Raw genomic sequence first — 25,330 nt, forward strand, 5'->3', positions numbered from 1 at the left:
TAATAAGGAAAGTAGAAACTAAAAAATAAAAGAAAGGAAGAACAAATAGAAAGCATAAAATTTAGGATTGATCTAAACGCAGATATATGAATACACATTAACTAAACACAATATTAAAAAACATAGTTCAGAAAACTGAATTAGAACACAAATCTGATAATGTGTTTTTCCTAAAAAACATCTATAATTTGGGGAACAGAACCATTTAGAATATTAGAAAAAGATTAATACAAATTCAAATCCAAAGAGATCTGATATGGTTATTATAGGAATAAAAAAGTCTTTAGGGAATAAAGCATACTACATATAAGCTAAGTTATTTTTAAACTCCAAAAGATTTAACACTCTGGGAGAAACAAGACTTTTAAATGTATATGTACCTAATAACATAGGTACAATGTTATCATTGCATCAGTGAAATATTTCCAGAATTCAAAGAGAAATAAACATCTACCACCATAGGGACAGTTTGTCAAAGGAAAAAAAACTTTAAAATTATTATTTAGTAAAACAATTTATTATAAAAATACCTCAAAACAACTTGTTTGATGTTGCTAACGCAGAACTTATAGGGATATTTATAGTTTCAAATCCCTGTGCTAAAAGGCAAAAATGTCCATATATTTTGGGCAGCATCTATCTTGGTGATCTATTTTTAATTACTTGTGTTGGTATAACCTGGCATTCGTATGTTTAAAAGAATGAAACTCAGTCTCTTGCTTCACACCCCACACTAAAAATCAAAATCTGAAAAGTAAACAAATACAGCATTTAGAAGACAACAACGAAGAATCACTTCATAATTTCAGTAAGGGAAGATTCGTAAGTTATAATATGAAAAATAAAAGTAACATACTGCACCAAATTAAAATTAGGAATTTCCAACCTCCACATGACATCATAATGAGAGCAAAGAGTTAAGTCACACGCTGCAAGTCCTCATCAACACTTACAGCTAGAATACATACAGACCTACTATAAATCACCAATAGCTAGAATACATACAGATCTACTGTAAATCACCAATAGTTAGAATATACACAGACCTGCTATAAATCGGTATTCAAAAGACAGACAACAGAACATAAGACAGGCAAAAGGACTGCACAGGTATTTCACCCAAGAGGAAATTTGAGCCTCTGGAAAATTTAATACAAGTTACTTAATCTTATTAATAATAAACAAATGCAATTAAAATAACAATGTGTGATCCCATTAAGCAGCCAACAGAACAGAAAAGAATGTAAGACTGATAACACTGAGTTCCACGTGTATGTGGAACAGTGAAAACTCCTGTCCATGGCTGATCATTGTGGACATTACTGTATCCATATGTAGGAAGAATTTTGACATAGCTTTGGGGCTGAGTAGGGTTTGAAAAGCTTCTGAGAAAACTCCCAATTGTGGCTGAGAGAACAGGTAAGGTAATCCTACTGGAGATAACACAGGCAGCTGTGTTATTTAGTGGCAGAAAGTCTGGTAACGCTATTGCCGGAGTAGAAGATAGAAAATATCCGCAATAAACTTTACATTTTACTAATGAGATTACTAAGCAGAATGTTGAAAATGTCAAATGTCTTCTCTGAGGTGCAGATATAAGAAGAATTTTTTTTTAAATTTTTTATTGGATTATAGGTTTTGGGGTACATGAGCAGAGCATGCAAGACAGTTGCGTAGGAACACACATGGCAGTGTGCTTTCTTTTCTTCTCCCCTTCACCCACATTTGGCATTTCTCCCCAGGCTATCCCTCCCCACCTCCCCCTCCCACTGGCCCTCCCCTTTTCCCCCCAAGAGACCCCAGTGTTTAGTACTCCCCTTTCTGTGTCCATGTGTTCTCATTTTTCATCCTCAGCAAACTGACACAAGAACAGAAAATGAAACACCGCATATTCTCACTCATAGGTGGGTGATGAAAAAAAAAAAGAAGAATTTTTAATCAGAATTAAGAGAAGCTTTCCAAATCTCTCTTTCCCTCTCTGTGCGTGTGTTTGTGTATCTCTATCTTTCGCTCTATATATTTACCTCTTCCCCTCCCCACTTCCTTTCCCTCTCCCTCTCTCTTCTCTCTTCCTCTGTCCCCATCTCTCTTCCTCTCTCCACCTCTCCCCCAACCCCCTCTCTGTTTCTCTTCAATTCTCTATCTCTAGATCCTGGAATTTGGGACAAAGATGAATTTCAGAGTGCTGACAGTGAGCTGTGTGGCCTTAAGAGGAAGATCAAATCAAATAATTCAAAGGTACATCTGTAAAATACTTTGTTAAAACTCTAAAAAGGTATAAAAAAGTAGCTCATGCAACTTCTCGAGTAGGTTTGAAAATCTTAAAGATATCCCAAAGTATGCTGGAAAATGTCTGATGAAGTGGACTAGTTTGTGTTGTTTGGTGAAACCACTAAATTTCAAAGGCTATTACACCAGCTTTTATTCGTTCAAAGAGACAGAGATCATTCAAAATGAATAGAAGCCCCAGGGTTCCACTTCCTACAGTCTGGAAGAGGCCTGAGAAAGCTCCTGACCTGCAACGTGACAATTTGGGAGCAGGGAGAGGGAGGAAGGATGAATCAGACAGCAGAGCCAAGTGTTCCAGGCGTAACGCCAATGGCCATGGAGAACCTCTCTAGGCAGCAGCAAGACTTTCCTGCCGTCAGAGTCAGAGGAAAAGGCAAGGGTGACTGGATGGATTTTAGAATAATCAAGGTGAGTCTCCATCCCACCGTGGGCCTATTTTAACACTTCCTGGTAGGAGTGGCTGTTGTGGTTATCCCACCATCTTCCCATTGCAGCCAGGGCGGGGGTGGGTAAATTGTCTTTTTAGTTCTCAAGTCTGCATTCACAAAACCACAATTGAAGAGCTGCACCAACTGGCTGCTGACAAGGAATCCATCTGCACTTGGACCCAGAAAGGATGATGGCTACAAGACTCCAAGCTGATGTCGTGATGAGAAGACACTTGTGAAAGTCTTCGAAGGGGGTGAGTACATGCAGCTTGTGGGAGGCTTACGGATTATGACAGGCAGAGGGCACCGCCCCTCTGGTAGGTCTATATTCAAAGATGCTCTCCAGCAATTCCTCCTCCACCTTAATAGGGATAACTGTTTCCCATCAAGAGGTAGAGTTTATTTCCCTTCCCTTGGAACCTGAGCTTACCCCCGGGACTGCTTTGACCAATGAAATGGAGCAACATGCTGAGCCTCTGACACTAGACCTGGCGGTTCCTGCTGCTACCTTCTGAAACACTCACTGTTGATATGCTCCCTCTTGTACCCCAGCAGACATACTGTGAAGAAATTTCATCAACTACACGCAGAAGCCAATGAAAAAGAATCAAGTCTCCTAGCCCACAGCCTCAGCTTAATTCCTCACTAGGGCCAAGAACAGCAACCTGGCGTGGGAGTGAGACCATTGGCCCCACAGCCACTCCAGTGCTCAGGCTCTCATCAAATGGAGAAGAACCAACTAGTCAGCCAACAAAGATGTAATAAGTAATCCATTGTCACAGTTTAAGCCACTAAATGGTAGAGATTTTTTTTTAACCCAATGAAGTAAAAATTCAGTACGAACAGCAAAAGGTTGCTGATATTTAGAAACCTTCATATGGAGACAGAAACTGCCTTGTTGGAAGGAGCTTCTAAGGTAGTGCTTGGTTTCCCCACTTCCAAGTATTAATAACTAATGCCTAATCACTTCTCTTTGTGTGAGCTAGGCCTACTGACTCATGTCTAACTAATAGTGACTCACTTCCAGTGAAAGTAAAGTGATTAGATGTCACTTCCAAGATTTGGTTAGAAAAATTGTGACTTCCGTCTTGTTCTCTTTGTCAGTATTTGTCCATCTCTCAGCAAACCTGTCTTTTTCCTTCCCTCCCAACATGCTCATGCTCTAAAAAGAGTCAGTTCATATACTGTAAACTACCCAATGAAGACACCCGTATAGAATAAAAATAGTTTTTCTGTCCAATGGCCAGTGAGCACTGAAACCTACTACAGTCGTGTGAATGAGCCGGAAAGTGGATCCTCATCCAATTGAGCCTTGAGATGTTTGCAACTCGGGCTGATAAAAATCTTGCAGGTGAAACCATCTTTTTTTTTTTTTTTGGTATTAAATAAGATTAGCTTTAATTACCTTTGCACAGCTTGGCTTTCAGTACTTAGTTACTATTAATCAAAAATGCAAACAATAAGTAAAAACAAAGCTATAAGGATGCCTTCATGTATAGCGACAATTGTAAATTTGCAAATGTACTAAATAAAATGAATCTGACCATGCTGTCTATTCAGTGTGAGAAGAATCCTAAAGTAATGACATGTGCAAGTAGAAATATTCCAAATTCTCTTGCAATTTCAAGATATAATAAAAATATTGACAGTATCACATACAACAGATTCTGCCTACGGCAACACACTTTCCAGTATTTAAGAAACACTGCTAAGCCACAGTGAGCAGCTGAGGACATTCTGCTATGGAGTATTCTAACCCTGTGTCACACTAGCACAGTGGAAAGGAATAGAAGTTTGGCATAACATATCTGATTTTATTTTTCAAACAAAATATTCTCTTTACCATTCTCAGGACTATTCTTCAGAAAATAAGGTTTTATGTAACCTTACGTTTTCAGATTTTAAAGTCAAGCATGAAGCATTTTCATTTCAGAAGATCCACTGCTTATTGAGATGGTATGATCCACCTAATAATAAAAGTATTTGAAATATAGCCTTTCTTGGGAAAAGAATATATCATAAAATATCATAGTTACTATAACTTTATACAAACTTTTTTTGTTTATCTATTAATCAAGTAAAGAAACAAGCAATATGTTCTTTTAAAACGCACACAATAGTTCTATGGCAAGTATATGTATGGTATTCCAATTTTAACAACACAAAAAATTAAAAATTAGCTAAATATATCAAAATGAAAATGTAGTTAGGTGTATATGTGTATTCTACCCCTAAAACACATGTTTATAATGTATCACGTTTTTCCACAAATTTCACCTAAATATGTTTTTGAATAAGAAACTCTACAGAGCTGACCTTTCATTTATTTTTTTTTAATGTAACATTGACGTACAAAGCCATGGTGAATCTAAGTCGTGTCTTCGTCCCTTTTATCCCTCCTCCTTTCCCAACTCCTGTCTGTCTTACTGTCTTCTGTTTTTCTCTGTCTCTCTTCCTCTCCCAAACTTCCTTCCACCTTAGTTTAGATGGACGGTCACAGCCTCTGACTGTTTTGTGGCATCACATCCAGGATAAGGGAGTGCTGCCACCTAATTAATTATCGAGGAAAACTGTACCACGTTTCACTGGAATGGTATGTATATATACTGACAGCAAACCTTTAAGTATATTTGCTATTCCTTGTGGTACAAAAAAAGGATGGGCGTCTAAAGAGCCCTATAATTGCTGAAAATCTAAGAACAATTTGTATTTTATAATTAGATAATTCTATGATTTCAAAAATATTTGACATTGATTACCAGATTTATTTCAACATGAGATAGCTTCATAACATTCCTAAGTTTTCCCCTAGTCATCAAGCATTTAATTAATTCTAATAATGCCAACACTAAAGTATGTAAAGAAATCTGCATTTAAAGAAACTTTGATTTGAAATATTTAATAGCATGAAAACTTGTAATATAATTGCAACTTCATCTTTGGATTTGCATGTATAAAATTCTTCTCCTGAAATTTCTGATTGAAAACTGTCTAAATTTTTCACATAGTGACAAAAATACCAAAAAATAGTACTAAACGCAAAAAGAAACACTAAAGGTAGAGAACGTTCTAAGTACAACTTAGCAAAAGTGAAAAATATATACTTTTTAAATGAGTAATATACTTTTTAAATGAGTAATATACTTTTAAATTATATTTGAAGTGGAAAACCCTCTAATGCCAGGATATTACATTCAGGCATTAAACAAAGACCTACTTTCTATTAGCTCAATTTGTTTCTAAATTCGTGTTGCTGGTGAGAGATGCACGCAATACAAAATCAAACATGCAGACAGCACTCATCTGGCACCGGGAAGATCAAACGGTTCCCATTTTGCTTTTGTACCACAAAGAAATGAAGAACGTGTTTTGTATGGAAGCCATACAATGAGAAATTTCAAATTCATAAGGTACCCTAACAAATTTTTAAATGGTCTTTTGACACATGGATAGTCCCTTCATGTTCATTTAATTTATATATAGACAATGAGAGGAGGATAAATGACTTTTACTTTGCTTGTTTTTGGAAAGACCAACAAAAAACATATGCAGATACAATTTATAAGCACGTTTCTAAAGTTTCAACTGATTTCAAGTTACCCCGATTTAGAGCAATTAAACAAAGAGATTCACATGTTGGAAACCATTCAGAGTGGAAAGCAAAATCAATGATGACATATACAGTTGTGTATTCTCCTTTGTTACCTTTACATAACTATTCCACCAAACTCTTCCCCTCTCCACTCTAGCCCATTGACTCTCCAGCTATTGGAGCTGTTTTCCAACAGCCATCAGACTTCTTCGTTACAGCTTTGAAAACTTAAAAGGGTTAATTTAATGCATCAACTTGACTAGGCCACTGCAGGGGGGTGCGGTGGGGGTTCTGGACCTGTACCCAAAAGTTACTCTGGTGCCTCTGGATGAGATTAACATTTGAATTAGTGAGAATTAGTGGGCTCAGGGAAGTAAGTGGCCTTCTCTGAGAGGAATGAGTGTCATCCATTCAACTGAAGACCTGGCTAGAACAAAATGACTAAGAGAGAACACCTCTTCCCTCCTTGCTTGAGCAATGATATGGGTCTTTTCATGCCTTTGGGTTCCAACTGAAAAACTGACTCTTCCTGGGTCTTGAGTTGGCTGATTTGCTGAGTAGAACTACACTTTTGGGCCTCCAGCTTAACACCGGCAAGTCTTTGGTCTTCTCGATCTCTGCAATTGTGTGAGCCAATTTCTCATAAAGAATCTCTAGATAGATAGATAGATTGATGATAGGTAGGTAGGTAGATAGATAGATAGATAGATAGATAGATAGATAGATAGATACAGACTGATGATACGTGATTGACAGACAGATAGACAGACAGACAGACTGATAGACAAATAGATAATCTACTAATTAATCTTGACCACAGAAGGCACAAAGGCCTTCACATGTACCCCTGCATATCTCTTCCTCCCATCTCTTGCTCTGGAAATAGCTCTTTCAGCTTCCTAATCCTGGAACAGCCTCTGCAGCCTGACAAATTACCTCTTGTCCTCTCCTTAGCCCTGTTTTCTGTCTCCTGAAGCAGTTTTTTTTTTTCTTCTAAGCATTGTTTTCTTTATATAAATAGGAAAATGGGAATCCTCTCCAGAAGAATCATGCACTACTTAGTAAGTATGCCAAGACCTCTGTCAGAAATATTAACCCTGATGATCTCATTAATCTCAAAACAACACTCATTGGGTAGTGTGGCTATCATTCCAATTTTTAGAGTTGAATGAAGAGTGTGAGACTTTGGGTGACTAATAAAATTGGTAAAGGTCACACAGCAAGCAGGTAGCAAAGTTAAAGTATGAATACAGGTAACCTTATTCTAGAGGCCACAGTCTGACCGATTAGAATGTCTTTCTAAAATGTAACATAAAAGAACCACAATGGGTAAAGCTTGGGGCATTCATGACATGTGTTCCTCACTACTCACCTAGGTTAAATACTTGGCTTTCTGTTAATTTTCAAAAGCTGCCCTTTGGTGGTGGGAGTGGGGCCACTGCAATGCAGAGAAGCTGACATCTTAATCCCTCTCTGGGGTGTGATGCTCGAGGCCATTTTTTCCAAGCACGCCACTGCCACAGTTGCCTGGGACTTGATATAGCCCTGGAGGCTTCTGTGAAGAGGGAGAAGCAAAGGTCTCACATCATCCCTGACTTTTCCTCACAGCTGCAGGGGAATTTGTGTGTGATCCACTGATACAGAAAGGATGGCAGCACTTATCTGGGAGCTTAACTAGGGCTGAAGTCTCAGAGGCTGGAGAGGCTGGGAAGGGGTGGGCTCAGAGGGACAGCTGGCAACAAGGCAGGCAGTTGTACTGGGGGAGAAGCCTGACTCCCCATGGGATCCCCAAGCCAGGAAGCTGCAGATGGTCCAACGTGCTGCCCGGGAGAGCAGGCACTGGGCGACACCAGGCCACAGGTCAGACAAGAACAGATAACAAGGAGGACAGGTCAGGAGCACTGCCACCGTCCTGTCCCCCCACAGGACCTGGGGAGGTGGAGCAGAAAGTGGAAGCCATTTTCAGGGGCAGTTTCAAAGAACCCAATTCACCAAAGCTTACATCTGATTTTGAAAAAGGGGATAATTTGCTAGATAAGTTTAACTTTCCTACTGCCAAGCAAAATTGAGAGCTCAGAGTTGAGAAAATTATTTTAGATATAAAAGAGAATGACACTTTCTATTCTGGGGTTTTGTGCATCTTGTAATTATAAAACACAGAACAATTATTTTTCTGTTTTCCAAACAAAATGTGGATTGTCATGGGAATAAAAGCCAAAGACTTCACTTGCCATAGACGCTGTTCTGTAATCTTGTTTATAAAATGTTAAGTGTGTACATATAATCATATTTCTGTAAAAAACAGGAACAGCAGAAGCAGTAGCAATAAATCCTCCAAAATAAAAAAAGAGAAAAACAGAGGGTGTGGGGAGGGGCATATACCTGTGTCTATTTATATTGCACTCTTATCTATTGAGCACAAAGAACAGTGTGAATATTTACCTACCAAATTGCTACAGTGTCTCAAACGAGTGGGAGTACAAAAAGGTTGGGAGACTTAAAATTGTCTTCAAGCATCTCTGTATGTTTTGACTTCTTAAGAGCTTACATTACTCTACAGGATACACAAACCCAAAGAGCCCTCCTCATACCCCTGCTCATGGTTAGACACAGTCTTCCGACTTCTTTCATGTCCTTCCCATCCTTTTATCGCTTAATAAATATTTATTGACTGCTTCCCATATTCCAGACATTATGCTAGATGCTGAGGATGAGATATTTAAAAAAAAAATTCCTAACCTCATGGCATTAGTAGTCTGGTGGTTGATAGATAGTATTAAAAAATATCATGTAGTGATAAGCAATGAGTGCTTTGGGAAAATTAACTAGGATTAAGGAAGCACTAGGTAGTAGGTAAGCAGTAGGTAGGTGAGGTAGGAAAGAGGTAACTCTTATATGAGTGGAGCAGGGAAAGGCAGAGAGGGCAGAGAAGGCTTCTGTGATCACGTGATGGACCTAAGGGAAGAGGGAGAACCAGCCTGAGAACAAGGGGAAGAGTTTGCCAGTCAGAGGATGTTTCAAGACCTCAAGGTGTTCAACAAAGGGACATCAGTGAGCCCAGAGTGGCTGAGGTGGTATGAGAAGACAGGAGTTAAAAGGATGGAGGTGTGGGGCAGAGTGGGTCATGCAGAGCCAAGGTCAGAAGCTTCCACCCACTCCCTGATTCTGTATCACTTGATGAGCTATAAAAATGTTATTTATCTTTTTCAATAGATTTTTTTAAATAGCCAAAAGAAGGATATTTGGTGACATGAGAAAAGAATCTAAAATTCCATGTTTGTGTCCATTAAGTTTCAGGGGAACACATCTACGGGCACTCATTTCTGACTTCCTGATACAAAGATGGAGCCCAGCAGTTGCCACAGGCACACGTGGGCACAGAGACTCAAATGTCTACTCTCTGCCCCTATGCAGAAGAGAAGCTCACCGGCTCTTGAGGTGCAATGTCCGAGAACAACAGGACAACTTGAAAAACCTCTGGAGGGGTTTATAAAGAAGTGACTTGGCCTGACTTGCTTTTTCCAAACATCACTCTGGCTGCTCTGTGGAAAAGAGTGTTGGGAACAAGAGTTCGATTTACCGTACAACTGCATGTCTGTATTGTAGCACTTTTTACTAAAGTAATCATGCTTACTCATCCACAATTTCTGATGGATTACATACACACTTGGAGAATCGGGGATTTTTTTGTTTTGGTCTCAGTAAATACAGCTCTGAGAATTTCTGAATTTAATGGGTACTTATCGAATAATTCCTAAACGACTGCTACGCGCAAATCCTCTGCTGGAGCTTGGCTGCAGGTAACTTCATTTCCAGTCTTCTTTCCACGGCATTCTATGTCTGTGTTTATCTTCTTGTAATACATTCGTGAGCCACAATCATCATCTCCAACTGAATTTATAATTATCTGACTCTGTGTTCATAGTACAGTAGAATTAAAAGTCCCTTTGGAACAACAGAAAGTGTTCTGGGAAATACCCATTAACTGTTGAGAATATCGACACATGAGAATAGTTCCCAAACATTTATTTCACTTTTTGAGACTAGAAGAGCTCGTTGAATTGCTGTAAAAGAGACTTGAAGGCCAGGAACAGTGGCTCACGCCTATAATCCTAGCACTTTGAGTGGCAGAGGTGGATGGATCACCTTGAGGTTATGAGTTTGAGAACAGCCTGGCCAACATGGCAAAACCTCGTCTCTACTAAAAATACAAGAAGAAAAAGTTAGCTGAGTGTGATGGCGTGTGACGAGGCACCAGAATCCCTTGAACCCTTGGAGGCGGAGGTTGCAGTAAGCTGAGATCATGCCACTGCACTCCAGCATGACAGAGCGGGACTCCATCTCAAACAAACAAAAATTAAAATTAAAAAATACAGAGATTTGGGATTAAATATGAAATTTCCTCTTGGTTTTAGAATAATAGAACACTAGAATTTATAAACTATTCTGGTAGAAATTAAAATAACGTAAGAAATCTATAGCCATGGACTCATATGTCAATTACAATAGACAAGGAAGATAAATCCTGAACAGAGGAGATAAAATGAACTGTCGCAATTTAGGATGTGATGTTATAATATACGACTGGCAAGAGTTGGTCCTGAAGAAGACAAGGCAGTGACTTTTTAAAGAAAAACAATCAGCAAAAACTCTAAGGCTGGAATGGGACATCACGGAGCCCTCACCTGGGGCTTTCCATATCACCTGAAGTATCATAGATTTCTGCTTCATCAAATAATAGCAGACGCAGATTTGCTATTTCTTCTGAAGTGATTTTGAGAATTCTGCTTTCCTACACATTGGCCTATTTTAATTTTTCAAATATATTGGCAAAAATTGTTGATAACCCTTTACAGTCTAACTGTACTCATATATTGTAATTTCATTAATGTTATTTATTTTTACTGTCTTTATTTCTGGATAAATTTTTATTAATTCTTTATAAAATACTGTATTTTATTATTATTTTGAGTTTCTTCATTTCATTTCATTAATTTCTTCTTTCATCTATATACTCTTTATAACTCTATTTTTAAAAACATTTAATCTATTATTGCTTTTCTCACTTTTGAACATACCTAAATCTTCAATACTTTCCTTATTTATTAAGAACTGTGTTTAAGTTCTAACAGCTACTGTGTGTGCAGGCCAAAATATGTGTTCACAAATCTTTGTTAATACTTTACTTAGCAGAAAACTCTATTTTGTTATGTTCATCTTAGTTTTTCCTTGTAGCCATGTGATCCTTAAAAGTGAAATTTTGAGTTTTCAATTGCTTAGGATTTTCAACAAGCTTTTCATTTATCCCGTTTAATAAAATAAAATGTGATTTAAAACACTATATTATTTAGTAGGTGTTGAGATTTTTTTTGTGTGACATATGTGATTGAAATTTTGCATATAATTTGTGCATTCTTATAAACCACATATACTTCCTTTATTGAGTGCAGAGTTGTAAACATATTTATTAGGCCAAATATACTTATTATCTTTTTAAAGTATTTCATATAACTTACTTGTACACTTAGAGAAATGACAAGTGTTCCATAATTATTGTGGTTTGCTCGGTTCTTGTTTTAAATATGGTTTTAATTAAAATATTTAAGGGAACATTTTTGGTACCTTACTCCTTGTTATTTAAAAATTTTCTTAAATTAATAATAATGGAGTAATGCACCATTGTGCAGTTACTCCATTATTATTAATGATTTATCTTAAATTATAATTGGTCTGATATTAGCTTAGCTTTTAGTAGCTTTCTTAACACCTATCTTTCACATTTAAAAGTTTCAACCTTCCTACATATGTGTATGTATATTTTAATCTCAACATGTTGAAATGTTTCTTATAAGTACTATATTACTGGGATTTTTTTTCCTCAATGTATTCCTTTTCTCATGTTTTTTTAATTTGTAGATTTATTCTTTTTGTATTTATTAGTTATTTTGGCCCTCATATTCTGCGTTTTTCTTATACCTCTTTTTTTTCACAGTTCCGTTTTTTCCCTTTCCTTGCCTTCTATTTGATTAATAAAGATTTCTGTATTTCCTTTTAATTCTCTGATGGCTTGGAAACTATGGACTATATTTCTATGTTTCTCTGAGGCAGGTTCACTGACTGTTGGTTATCAAGTTTTCTGAATCCAGTAACACTTTCAAAAACAAGTTACATAGAATTGATTACAAACACAGAAGCATGAAGGGACAAATTCCTTGGAGACAGTTGATTACAAACACACAGACGTAGAGGGACAATAGAAGCCTAGGGTGTGTGGTCCCCCATGGCTCAGGAAACTGCCTGACATGACTAGAATCTTATTTGCATGTGCCCTATTTTGCCACAGCTGAAGGACCCTGGGAAGCCTCGGAGCCTGGGCTTTACATCTTGGGTGAAGCAAGCCACACTGAGCTAAAGCATTGAAGATCAATCCATGTCTGGGGTGGGGCTGCAACAGTTCCAGGCTGTTCTGGCTAGTCTCCATTATCTCAGGATGTTGCACTCCCACCACCTTCTACTGTTATTCTTGAAAACTACAATGAGAAATGGGGGCAAACTGGGTCTGCCCAAAGTTTCCCAGAGCACTGTCCAGTCATATTCAATGTGTTTTTTTTTTTTCAAATCTGTAAGTTACCTGGTTTAATATCAACCTTTTAACATTTTCAAAGTCTCAGTAGTGGGTTTGCCAAATTGTATGTTTACTCCCTATGTTTATTCTGTATGTTCAGTATATTCACAGTAAAACAGTTACTTGAAAACAACTGAGGACTTTATGCAACATGAGTGACCGTGAGTTTCTGAGAAGCTAAACGCACATGCTGCCCCATCCAGAGTCCTTCTACAGTCCAGGCCTCCCTGCACTCAGCAGTGGAAGAATGACCCTCCAGCACCAAACAACCATATGACCATACGTGGAGCCCCTCCATAGGGTTGTAGCCTGGATTGGAGGGACCTGCAGTCCAGTATCTGGAACCCACGGTAAGGAGCCAGGTCCAAAGCAGGAGGAAATTTTAGAAACAAGATTGCAGGAAACTGTCCAGGGCAACATGGCAAAACTGCCTCCCTACTAAAAATACAAAAAATTGGCTGGTCATGGTGAGATCCACTTATAGTCCCAGTTACTTGGGAGGCTGAAGGGAGAGAATCAGCTGAGACCCAGAGGCAGCCTTGGCAACCAAAGTGAGACCCTGTCTCAAAAAGAAGGAAAAAAAATATTGCCGGAAATTGTCCTCATTGCTTGGGCATGTTGAAAGGGACAGCGGCTCTGACCTATGACTCCTGTAGCAACATTTCTGTGAAAACGTTGAACTTTGGAAAAGAACTCCAAAGGAAGCTGGGTCTAGGGGTCTTTTCTGCATCAAAACTTATGAGGTATGTTGAAGTGCCTTTGGTTAGTGGTTATCATTTTCTACTTGCGGAAACAGAACAAGCTGTATTTGCAGGAAATTTTCCAAAATTGTTCCTCATAACAAATTTAAAATGCAAATCAAGAGCTCACAAAACAGAGAAGCAACATTATCACATATGAGAGCTGTCAGAAACAACATAGAGTGGGTCTTGGAGTTTGCAATTATTAAACACAGAATACTTTCTGTAGATATATGTGCATTGTTTTGAAAAGAAACGTTTGCAAAAATGCAATACAGTAAGAAATTACAAAAAGAGAGTAAAGGTGAAATTTTCATTAAAATATTTTTAAAACTACATTGAAAATTGGCATTATTTAAAGAAATAGTAGCTACATTTTTTAACAAAGGATTAAAAATTAGAAGTCACTGTTCTAGAATGTATAATATATTCTATTAAAAAATAAACAAAAGGAAATCCATACCTAGACACAAGGCACTAGAATTGCTCAACACAGAAGATAAAGATAAAATCTTGAAGCCACAGAAAGAAAAGCCATGCCAATTAAAGGAAATGACAGTTAAGATGACTGCAGAAATTTCAACAGCAGAAATGAAAGCCAACAGACAGTCAAATAATGTCTACTAAGAGCTGGGAGAAAACACCTGTCAACCTAGAATTGTCACTCAGCAAAATTATTTCTTACAGTTGACAGAGAAATGAAGATATTTAGAGAATAAGCAAACACTGGAGAATTTTATCTCCAAGAGAACCGTTATAAAAAAGAATCTTAAGAAAGAAAATTACCCCTGGACAGTCTCAAATGCAAGAAAGATCAGCCATTTTGGTGATCAAATGAAACGGGAAAAAAGAACACTCTACAATTCTTATTATTATACAATTTATATTAGAAATTATACATAAAAATAATAAATTTCACTTAGAAATTGAAAAACATAATCATTATTAAAAAATGGATTGAAAAAGATATTTTAAAAGACATAGAATTAAATGGTGGTGCAAGGCATTAGACAATATCTAAGTAAATGAATCATCGTACCATCCACCTTACTCATGAAATTTAAGGTTCAATATTAAAAATGCAAACTCTCCTACAGCTGATCTATAGAACAATCAGAATCTCAATCTTGATTTTCTTAATGAACTTAAGAAGCTAAAAACAGTTCTCAGCTGTTTTGTGGATGAATAAAGGGACAAAAATATCTAAAACACTCCAAACAGTTAGTGAATCTTATTATGACATTATGTATCATTATTAACATTACTGCTATGATAGCAATTTTACAATCTTAGCACCTTTACCTGGACACACCTGGCATTATCTGAACACTGTGAAATTTAAATGTATATCAAATTAGGTTCTACAGTAGCTGTTAAAATAGTTCCATGCTTGGTTTACCCCAAATATATGTTTACTTTTTAGAATACAAGCTCTGCTCCTTTGCCAAAAAAAAAAAAACCTGAAAGAATATGGAATAATAAGAATAGAAAAAACTCTAAGTAACATAATAATTTTGGGGGGCACCTCTTAAGTGAAGGGAGTACAGTGTTGACACTGGTGTTCAAAGCTGGGTGCATAAGACAGAGCTGCTCTTGCTTTCTTGTTCTATCCTCTTAGTGTGGCTCTAAAGGCCACATACCAAATATAAGTATGAATACCATCTTCTTCTGGCTTCAGACAAAACTGCATTACCCTAGGACTGACCCAAGTAGGTTGACCCACTTCTGAATATATTCACAGTGTATCCACAGGAGAAAATAATAAACTTTACTCACAAAAAGAGAGACAGATTCTTGATTGTACAAATAAAGGTTCAAGATAAAGGGATTTAGAGTGGATCATAGTGTGTATGTCTGGGAGAGCCTCAATTCAGGCCCAGCTCTACCTATGTGGATGAAATATAATAAAAGGGTACTAATAGACCTATTTGGATTTAGCATCGTGTAGGATCATGCAGATAAGCCGTCCACAGTGTAGAGGAAGCAGCGACACAGGGAAGGAAGCAGGCTTCCCAGGAGACAGGAACAGCAGTGCTATCTTGGTGCCGGCTTGCAAGAGTGGGCATGGTGCTAACGAAATTGGCAAGGGCTGTTGAGACTGCAGCCACACATTCAGCACCCTGGACAGCGTCCAAGCCCCAGAAACAGGTTGGCAGGGAGACCAGAACTTCAGCGACATCAGTAGCGCCACATGTGTTTTCAGAAAATTTTTGTGGGATCACCTTTGCTGGGCACTGAAAGGGACCAGGGCATCTAAATAAGAAGTCCAAAAAACAAATAAAAATGGCAAAAACAATGATCATAAGGGCTGAGGGTTGGCTTACAATTCCTCAATGAACAGATGTAATACAGAAGACTGCCAGAATTTTTCAGGAGCAGCTTTCAGTGTGGAGGTAGGAAGTGGTGGGGAAGGGATGGATTGCTCCAGGTACAGACAAAGCATAAGAAAATCTGTATAAGCCTGCTTCCTAGTAGAACTGAGTCTTGCATAAAGAAGCGACAAAAAATGCACTTTAACCACCCCCACTTTGACTTTACATTTTCCCTCAAATTCACCATCTCCTCTTTCTTAATCCCTTCATCACAAGTTTCCTTTCATGGAAAAGGTTTCCAAAGGATTCTACACTTACAAGCTCCAATTGTTCGGTTTGTGTCCCCCATTTTCTTCTCTGCACAATGAGTTTTTGGGTAGCACTATATGAAAAACTGTACTTGATAGGGTTATCAATTATGCCTTCTGACTGCAAAATCTTATTGATAAGATAAAATAACAATCTTATTGATATTTTACACATCACAAGCAAATTTGACTTAAATATGTCTCTTCCTCTTGGTTTTCAAGACCCCTAACCCCACTACCTTTTACTTCTGAATGCCCTGCTGGCCAGCCATTTCAGTATTTCTTTCTGGCTCCTCAAACAGCCCATCTATTCCCTTGCCAGCAAACCTACTCAGATATGCTGTCTTTATCCTTCTTGGGATTTCTTAGCCAAACAAGACCATCCACATCCATGATTTGTACCACCACCTCCATGCCAATACCCAACACATCTGAATCCACAGACCACATCCTCTTATCATGTAAAATCCTATTCACCAACGGAAGCCACAGCAATGCATTAACATGATCTGTTTCTTCATAGAATTACAGTCTGGCATATCAGGTAAAAGGCACTGGGTTACTCCACTTCCATATCTCAAAGGTATCTCAAATGAAAGATGTAGCAGTATAACTCACTGTCTCTTCTCTCACACAATCAGACAACATGTTATAAATTTTAACATCTCTGATTCTGAAGCCGTATCTCCCTGCGCATATTCAGTGCTACCTCGAGTACTTTAACTCATCCCGACATCTTTTACTGCTTCTCAGCTCATCAGTTCCACCCTCTCCCAATTTACTTTCTATCTTGTGATCCATGGTGCTTCCACATCTCAAATGTGGTAACTTTCATAGATAAAATATTTTGGCGGCTTCATTGTATCAAGACTACACTCAATTAGATTGGCATACAAAACACTAACATACATTTTGGGATAACTTTTCCAAAAATATCCCTCATTATGTTTCTGTGCAAAGCTTTTGTTTCGCTCAAACCAAATAACTTACAATTTTTCTGGTGGAAAAGCAATACTGATATTTGTCATTGGGTATTATAGTCATACAGTTGGGAAGTCCCCTGTCATGCCTTCTTCTTAGCTAACACTTCTAAGTGCTTCAATATAAGCTTTGGTGTTATGCCTTGAAAGTGCTGTTCTATATTGTGGCATAGTTTGAGTTAAAGCCACCTTCCTTCCTTAAAATGATGTATTTATCTTTATGACAAAATCACACTGTACTTCCTGTCTCTCTATGTAGAATATAAATAGGATCTGAATTTCATGTTTGTTTTATTAGTATTTACTAGTACTTAGCATGTTAGTAAATGAATAACTGATAGATGAATTTACTGATATATTTAAAATTCCTGCTAAATTTCCAATTTCCTAAATTTTCTAATCCTTATAATTAGATGTCATATAAAATGCTTTGTAATTCTTAAATGTAGAATAAAAAAATTCCCCCTAAAATTGATTTAAAAGTTCTACAACAACACTCTGAAAAATTCAATATGACTCAAATATTTTGGGAAACACCTTATTATTCATAATAGTTAATAGGTCTCTGGTCTGAAATTAGAGAAATGTGCATTACATTCATGTAGATCAAGATTTTGTTTGTTTGTTTGTTTTTCTCAGTGATATAAACACTACGGATTTCATTTACCTATGTTTATCTCTCTGGAAGAACCACTTCTAAATAATACTGCAAAATAATTAAAACATAGCCAAGTAGTCCTCTTTAGATTTTATTAACCCATACATTGCAATAAGCAGATCTTACAACTCTGTCTCTTGAGCTTCTAGGTAACATCTGGTAGTTGATGTGTCTAAGTCCTGTTACACAACATTTTCTGGCTTCTTAGTGTCATCCAAGGGATTGATGTGTGACTAGACTAACCTGATTTATTCTGCCTGCTGCTCTCATTTATACAGGCTGTTATTAATGGATAGACTGAAGTGTGGTTTATTACAATTCACTTTTTAGTACCGAACTTTATAGTGTTGAGGTTTATATGCGTATTTTCACATGTATGATATAGCAGTGTAATGAACACACAGATTTATACACAAATTAATCATCATCATGTTTTCTGAACAGACAGACTTTACAAAAAATTGTCTCATAATTTATATAGACTATAATTCAGGCTTCTGTTTCTAAAATTCATTACATTTTTTAGAAGGCTATGTAAGTGGCTCCTCTAATGCTCTTCATATTCTTAACACTCAATGAAAAATGCGTCATAAATTCAGGAGATAAATTGTAGCCTCCATGCAGCTCTAACCTATTGCTTTTGTGAACTCAACTTAACAACTATGTATATATGTTATTTACATTTTCTGTAATCATCAGAACTGGAGGAAACTTTGACGCATCTGTATATTGATGTATCCATATAAAACAGCTTTCCCAAAATATAAATTTACCATTTTTCATTGCCAAGCTGTTTGAGTCATAGATATTTCTGACATTTAAGTGCTTTACCTGGTTAAATCCTCCTACTGTAGGTCTGTACTTGAATGTTAATCTTTCAAGAAGACGTTCTCTGACCTCTAGACCGTTAAGTTCTTTTGCTGTATTCTCGGATATCATCCTATTTTCTCCATCATAACTCCAAATGCTTTATTCTTGCTTAAGGTTGCATTTTCCACTAAACTACAAGCTCTGACTTCTTCATTCTTATTTGCCCCATTTTGAACCATGCTTGTACCATAATAATTCTGAAGGGAAATTGGTTTAAGAAATGAATTCTGACTACATCACTGTCTCTCACCAACTCCCTGATGCTCAGTGCTTTTCTGACACTCACGTCATCCCCAAACACAACCACAGGCTGACCACATTGCTTATACTTTCCCATCATCTCAGGTTCTCAGGGATGGGGGTGAGAACCAGATGAGGACATGATCCATGGATGGCATGGAATATATGCCGTGCATATATCTGCTGACTTTAAAAAACTGAAAAATGAATGCCTTCTTTGGGAGCCTACTAAAATGTAGGCTGTGTACAACTGTGTACAACTGAAGACTCAAAATGTCCCTGAACTAAATAATTATTCCAGCATCCCCATGCAAAACATTACTAATATATGTCTCATTAACCAACTCAATCTCTTTTTAAGAATACACATATTTTTTCACACTTATGACTTCTACCTCTTTAACATTCCTATGGTAAAATCAGCAAGTCCAAAGTGAATATACCTTTTTTTTAAAATATATAAACAAAACTGCCCAGGTTTATTCGCCAGTAGCCCCTCCTTCCTTCTTGTGGCCTGCTGCTGTGTGCCCTTCCACACAGTCAGGGAAGGGTTTCTCTGGCCTCCTCAGCTGTAATCTCCTGGGAGTAAAGGTCAGTGAAGAAAGCTGGCAGCCAGTACTGGGCCTCCCCTGGTGCCTGCAAGTCCAGCCACGCCAGCCCTTCCCTCAGCAGGTGTTCCAGCACTTGCCATGCTCGCTCAGTCTCCCATTTAAGACTGGCTCTGATCTCACTGACAGTCACGTAGACATTTTTCTCTGCCAGCTGCAGCACCACGGTGTGATGCATATTGAGCTCAGCTGGAACAGACTGAATGAGGTAAGTGCCGCCCACAGGGATGATGCAGAAGCCAGTCCCAAGTGCCTTTAGTTTCTTGATGGCCCTGATCAGGTCGCCTTGACTGACAACCTGGGCGAACTTGCCCCTTCACTTCAACACCTGTTGATGTAGTTCCTCCAGAGTTATCAGACCTCCATTCCGATGATTCAGTGCCAAGCACACTTCGGTAATTTGGACACCTAGTTCATAATAGAAGTCCCCCAGGCCCAGCATCTCAGACCAAAATCCTTTTCCAGAGACTAGAGGATCCACACCAATGGTGGCAAACACGTCCTAGAACTGCACGTGGAACTCAGGATTCTTCTGGATCTCCTGCTTGTGCTTGCTGGCAAATTCTTCCAGGTTTGTCTTGAACATGTCCAACTGCTTTGACATCTGGGCTAGTTGGTCCTCAGCCAAGACCGTCCCTCGCTCCCTATACTTGGCCTCTGAAAGTTAGTGCTTCATGAAGGCGCCAGCTCCCACCCCACAGCGGTGCATCCCCGTCACGGGCCTACGGCCTCCCAGCTGCCAGAGCCCCAAGTCTCGGCGTCCCCATGAATATAACATTTTAACAATCAACCTTCAAGAGGTAGATGAATTTTCATTTAGATACTTGTTTTATTATTTAAAGAAAGGCTTAGCTGTGTTACTTGTATTATTGTCTTGGCAGACTGTTTAAAATCAATACTCCAGTGTTTAGAACTAACTTTTCATTTATAAATAAAACATTTTAATATTTTAATAAAATACAACATACACACAATATATTAGTGTACTGTTATATTACGGAATAAGTTTTAACTATTTTAAAAATGATAACTATCCCTACAATAATAATATTAAAAGACAAAACTTTATAAATGACAAAGCTATAGTTTAACCAGTTACATTTTAGAAAGAAAGGAAAAGAGACATTAAATAAGAAAAGGTTTAGGCACTAGAAAATAAGTTTAATTAAGGGAGTATAAGAAGATCTCACTGAACTTTAAAAAGAACACAGAAATATATATCTGCGGCCGAATACCAATATCGTTTTTAAATTGTGTGATACTTCACAAAGTTAATCAAGTATTCTGAAAATTAATTACTTTATGTGTAATATAAAAGCAATGGAAATGTAATCTATTTCACAACACTATTACTCAGATCATAATGAAATTGGGTCTACAGGAAATTTATGCTTATAATTCATTCACTTATATATTTTTAGTTCTTCCCTCATCTCATCTTCACCTTTCTCACTGAGTGGAGGAATAATAATATGGTATCTTCAGCTTTTACTGTTAGATTGTTTGAACAAAAATGTGTTAAATATATGGTATTTCCCAGGCAGTGGTGATAAGAAAATACAGCAAGACTTCTCAGCTGAAGAACTCACAATAATTTGGGGAGGGGAATACTATAATAAAAAGATTATTATGATAAGTACAAGTTATCTCTCACAAAGGAGAATGGTGAGGAAAGGGATCCTGTGGAAGATCAAACCTTCATCTGAGTAGGAGTTCGAATTTACTAAGTTGGAATATGTGGCAGACTTTCTCCACAAAGATTGAGCAAACAACATTTTTAAGGGCCCAAATCATGGTGCACCAGGAGCTCAGCATGTGTGCTTCAAGACGGTGTTAGATCAAGGTTCTGGACACCACAGCATCTAAAGATGAGATGATGGAGATAGGGAGATCTACAAAACACTCTGTAGACCTTGCTAAGGAGTTTGTCTTTTATTCTGGAGGCAAAGAGATAATTAAAGAAGTTTAATTAGACCAGTATATAATCAGGTGTAAATTTTAGGAAGTCCACTTTAACAGCTGTTTGGGTAATACAGGAGGAATGAATCCAACATAGGAATACAAGTTGAAACTCCTGTTTATTCTATTCTAGTAACCCAGGTATGAAATTAGGAAAGACTGAATTAGTGCTGAGATACAAAGCTAAGACACAGAGTCAAGGAATAATTACTAGAGGTGGAATGAGAAGGAAGAATACGGCTTATTTCTAGTTTATTGCTTGGTGGACCTGAAGTTGGCAGAACCATTAATCCAGATATAAATGCAGAAGGAAAGTAATACTTTCTTGCAAAAATATTGCTACTCCTCAATTTGAGGAAGAAATGGGACATGCACATAAAAACTGCAGTAACTTGAGAAATGAATGGATGAGAAGAAAGTAACACTTGATGTACATTCTCCCACATGTGGACACTACAGCTAATGGCTGAAAAACACGTATGACTTCTGGTGATTTCCTCAGAAATCCGACAGTGTCGTGAGAGGAAGGCAAATAAATATGTAAAGAGATCATTACAACACAATGTGAGAGGGCAACAAGAGACATATCGGTTACAGTGAGAACAGAGACGGGGTCCTTCTTGGCCTTGACACAGGAAGAAAGAAGGGATGAAATGAACGGAATGACTAATGGGGCAGTATTCAGAGACAATTCGTAAAAGAAAGGACTTCTCAATGGGCCATGTCCCGGTCATGCTATGTGAGCACAGCCTTGCTGCAGGCACACTGCCTTCTTTTGTTTGTTTCCTTGTTTGTTTTGAGACAAACAGTGGCTCAATCTCAGGTCACTGCAACCTCCGCCTCTCATGTTTCCTGCCTCAGCCTCCTGAGTAGCTAGGTCTACAGGCATGTGCCACCGTGCCCAGCTAAGTTTTGTAGTTTTAGTAGAGACAGGGTTTCACCATGTTCACCAGTATGGTTCAATCTCTTGACCTCATGATCCGCCCGTCTAGGCCTCCCAAAGTGTTGGCATTACAGGCGTGAGCCACTGTGCCAGGCCCACACCACCTTCTTTTATTTATTTGTTTGTCTGTTTGTTTATTTATTTATTTAGTCCGAGTCTTGCTCTGTCACCAGGCACCAGGCTGGAGTGCAGTGGCGCAACCGTGGCTCACTGCAATCTCCGCCTCCTGCATTCAAGCAGTTCTCCTGCCTCAGCCTCCCGAGTAGCTGGAACTACAGGTGCACACCACCACGCCCAGCTAATTTTTGCATTTTTTAGTAGAGGTGGGGTTTCACCATGTTGACCAGGATGGTCTCAATCTCTTGACCTTGTGATCCACCTGCCTCGGCCTCCCACAGTGCTGGTATTAAAGGCTTGAGCCACCTCACCCGACCACCACCTTCTTTTAGAGCCCAAACGTGCCCTGATATTTCTCACCTCTGAGCTTTTGCACCGGTTGTTTCCACTGTCCAGGATGCTCCTCCTTTCTCTGCCAGCCCATGATCCACCATTCTTCTGCATGGTTGACTTCTATCAACCTACCAACCTCAACTCAAAGTCTCTTTTGCAGGGAAATCTTATCCTTCTCTCATAACTTAGTTCAAGTCCACTTGTCATACACTCTTTATACATTTTCTTCTTTTCCTTTACCCCGCTTAATTGTAACTGTAAATCATGATTTAAATACGATACTTAGTATTTGTAACTAAGGTCCTTAAGACTGAGGTCCGCATCGATCTGGATGTTCAGTGTTCCCAGTGCCCAGTACAGAAGAACCATAAATAGAACAAGTCACATATTTATCTGATGAATAAATGTATACATAAATGAATGAGTTGAGGAAAACATAAACGAAAGCACAGAATATTTACATTGCCAATCATTTTGCCTGAACGGGGGCCTTGTTTCATGGGGAGGATACTGAAGGAGGGCTGGCTGTACAGACAGGGATCAGAGTGTGAAAGCCCTTGACTGTCATGGTAAGAAACCATTTACCAAGCTACTGAGCGGTTTTAATCAGGGGATGGATACAGTTAGATTTTTGTTTCATGTATCTCTGATCTAACTCTGCTACATCAATAGAAAATATGTTTGGAAGAAAGGAGATGAGTATTACATTTGACCAGGTGAGATACTGGGCACCAAAACGAATGTAATGCCTGTAGGAATGGAGAAAAGAAAAAGTGTGAGCTGCTTCAGAATGTAAATTCACTAGGAGTTCATAATTGACTGAAGATAGAAGGAAAAAGAAAAGTCAAATATGTTTCGTATGATGTGGACTTGACTGGGTGAATATTGTGCTAATGTTCAACAAATGAAGATATGCTGTTGTTCAGCAGAATAATAATATTCTAGTGTTCTCAAGAGAACAGTGCGCCACTATTCAATAAACGGGGAAAAACTTGTACTTGGGGAATTTTTGAGAAATGGGTGTTCACTTGGGGATCTGGGGTCAAAAAGTTCAAGTTTGGACATCCATAAACCCTAGGTGTACATGGTACATCTAGGGAATTGCTGGTACGTAGCTCTGAATTTTGAATTTAATTTCCACAGAAAATGCAGTAAAATAAATAAGCGAATACCAAGTGGTCAAGATATAAGAATAATCGTTGCGTTGTTCAGTAAAATCAAAACTGAGTCAAAGTATTATTTTTCCCTACTGTAATGATATCTATGACTAACCCTAATTAATCATTGTAATTTTCATAGGAAGAACTGCACAGAAGTTAACATGAAGGATTTAGAGTCAGACTGCACAAAATTTAAATTTTTATGCTGCAATTTTTAAAGCGGCTGATTTTGGGTCAAGTTGCCTAACTTTTCCAAGTTTCTATTTTACCGAACTTAACTCTATGGAATTCAAAGAATACTACTACTACTTTATTTCCAACCATAGGCTCTGGCTAAAGTAGAATTTCTTTTTCCTTGTCCTTAAATGAAAGCTTGGGAGAATCCTATGATTTTTCAATTCTTAGAAACAAACAAACAAATAACAATAACTACAATAAAAACCTTTTAGGACTCACTTTCTGATAGTTAAGCTGCTTAACTGCCAATAGCCACACAAAACATTCTCCCTTTCCCGTCACCATCACCTATGACAGATGTCTCTATGAGAGACCTACAGAAAGAAAAAGGAGACAAGCCTGTCCTTCTTCCTCCTGGCGCCCTCACCCCTCTCATCTTCTCCAACTCCCTGGCTGAGAAAGAGGTTAAAGACAAAGGAGAAAAAGTTTGCACATTTAGCAGGTGATATTTGTGGTTAACTCTTGACTTCAGATGAATACCTTGTGAGTGGCAGGAATTTACATATCGGAGGACATAGTTGTATGATCACTTTGGGCTCCTCCTTTCTGATCAATTCTCTGTGACTGATGTCTTAAGACAAGTCTTGTGACAGCTCTAGTTTCCTTCTCCCTGATATGCCACCTGGATGGCAGGTTCTTTCAAGATGGTTTCAGCAGTGATCACTTGGCTTGTAGGTAACTTATACATTATTGCCAAACCAAGATGTGACAGTATAGGCTTGACTCAGTGTTTCCTGCACACTTCTACTGCCATCACAGGCTCCTCCATCCAGACTCTAGCCTGTGAAATTTTTCTAGTGAGAAGTGGGCACCATTCCCTTTGCTTGTAGGCTTCTAAACTCCAGGGCATGAACTCTCTAGCTCCACTGTTCCACTTCAGTTTTGTGCTACTGGTTCTCTTAAAGAATTCCTAGCCAGGATAAAAATGTTT

General features: G+C 38.2%; 1 protein-coding gene and 1 pseudogene across 5 annotated transcripts in view; both read right to left on the reverse strand.

The window, feature by feature from the left end:
• Positions 1 to 25,330, reverse strand: part of NETO1 (neuropilin and tolloid like 1) — a 123,409-nt gene that overhangs the window by 71,277 nt on the left and 26,802 nt on the right. The gene's annotated exons all lie outside the window — the stretch shown is intronic.
• On the reverse strand, positions 19,465 to 20,539 carry LOC144578893 (vacuolar-sorting protein SNF8 pseudogene; annotated as a pseudogene).

The sequence above is a fragment of the Callithrix jacchus genome, chromosome 13 (genome assembly GCF_049354715.1).
Source record: "Callithrix jacchus isolate 240 chromosome 13, calJac240_pri, whole genome shotgun sequence".
In the NCBI taxonomy this organism is placed as follows: domain Eukaryota; kingdom Metazoa; phylum Chordata; class Mammalia; order Primates; family Cebidae; genus Callithrix; species Callithrix jacchus.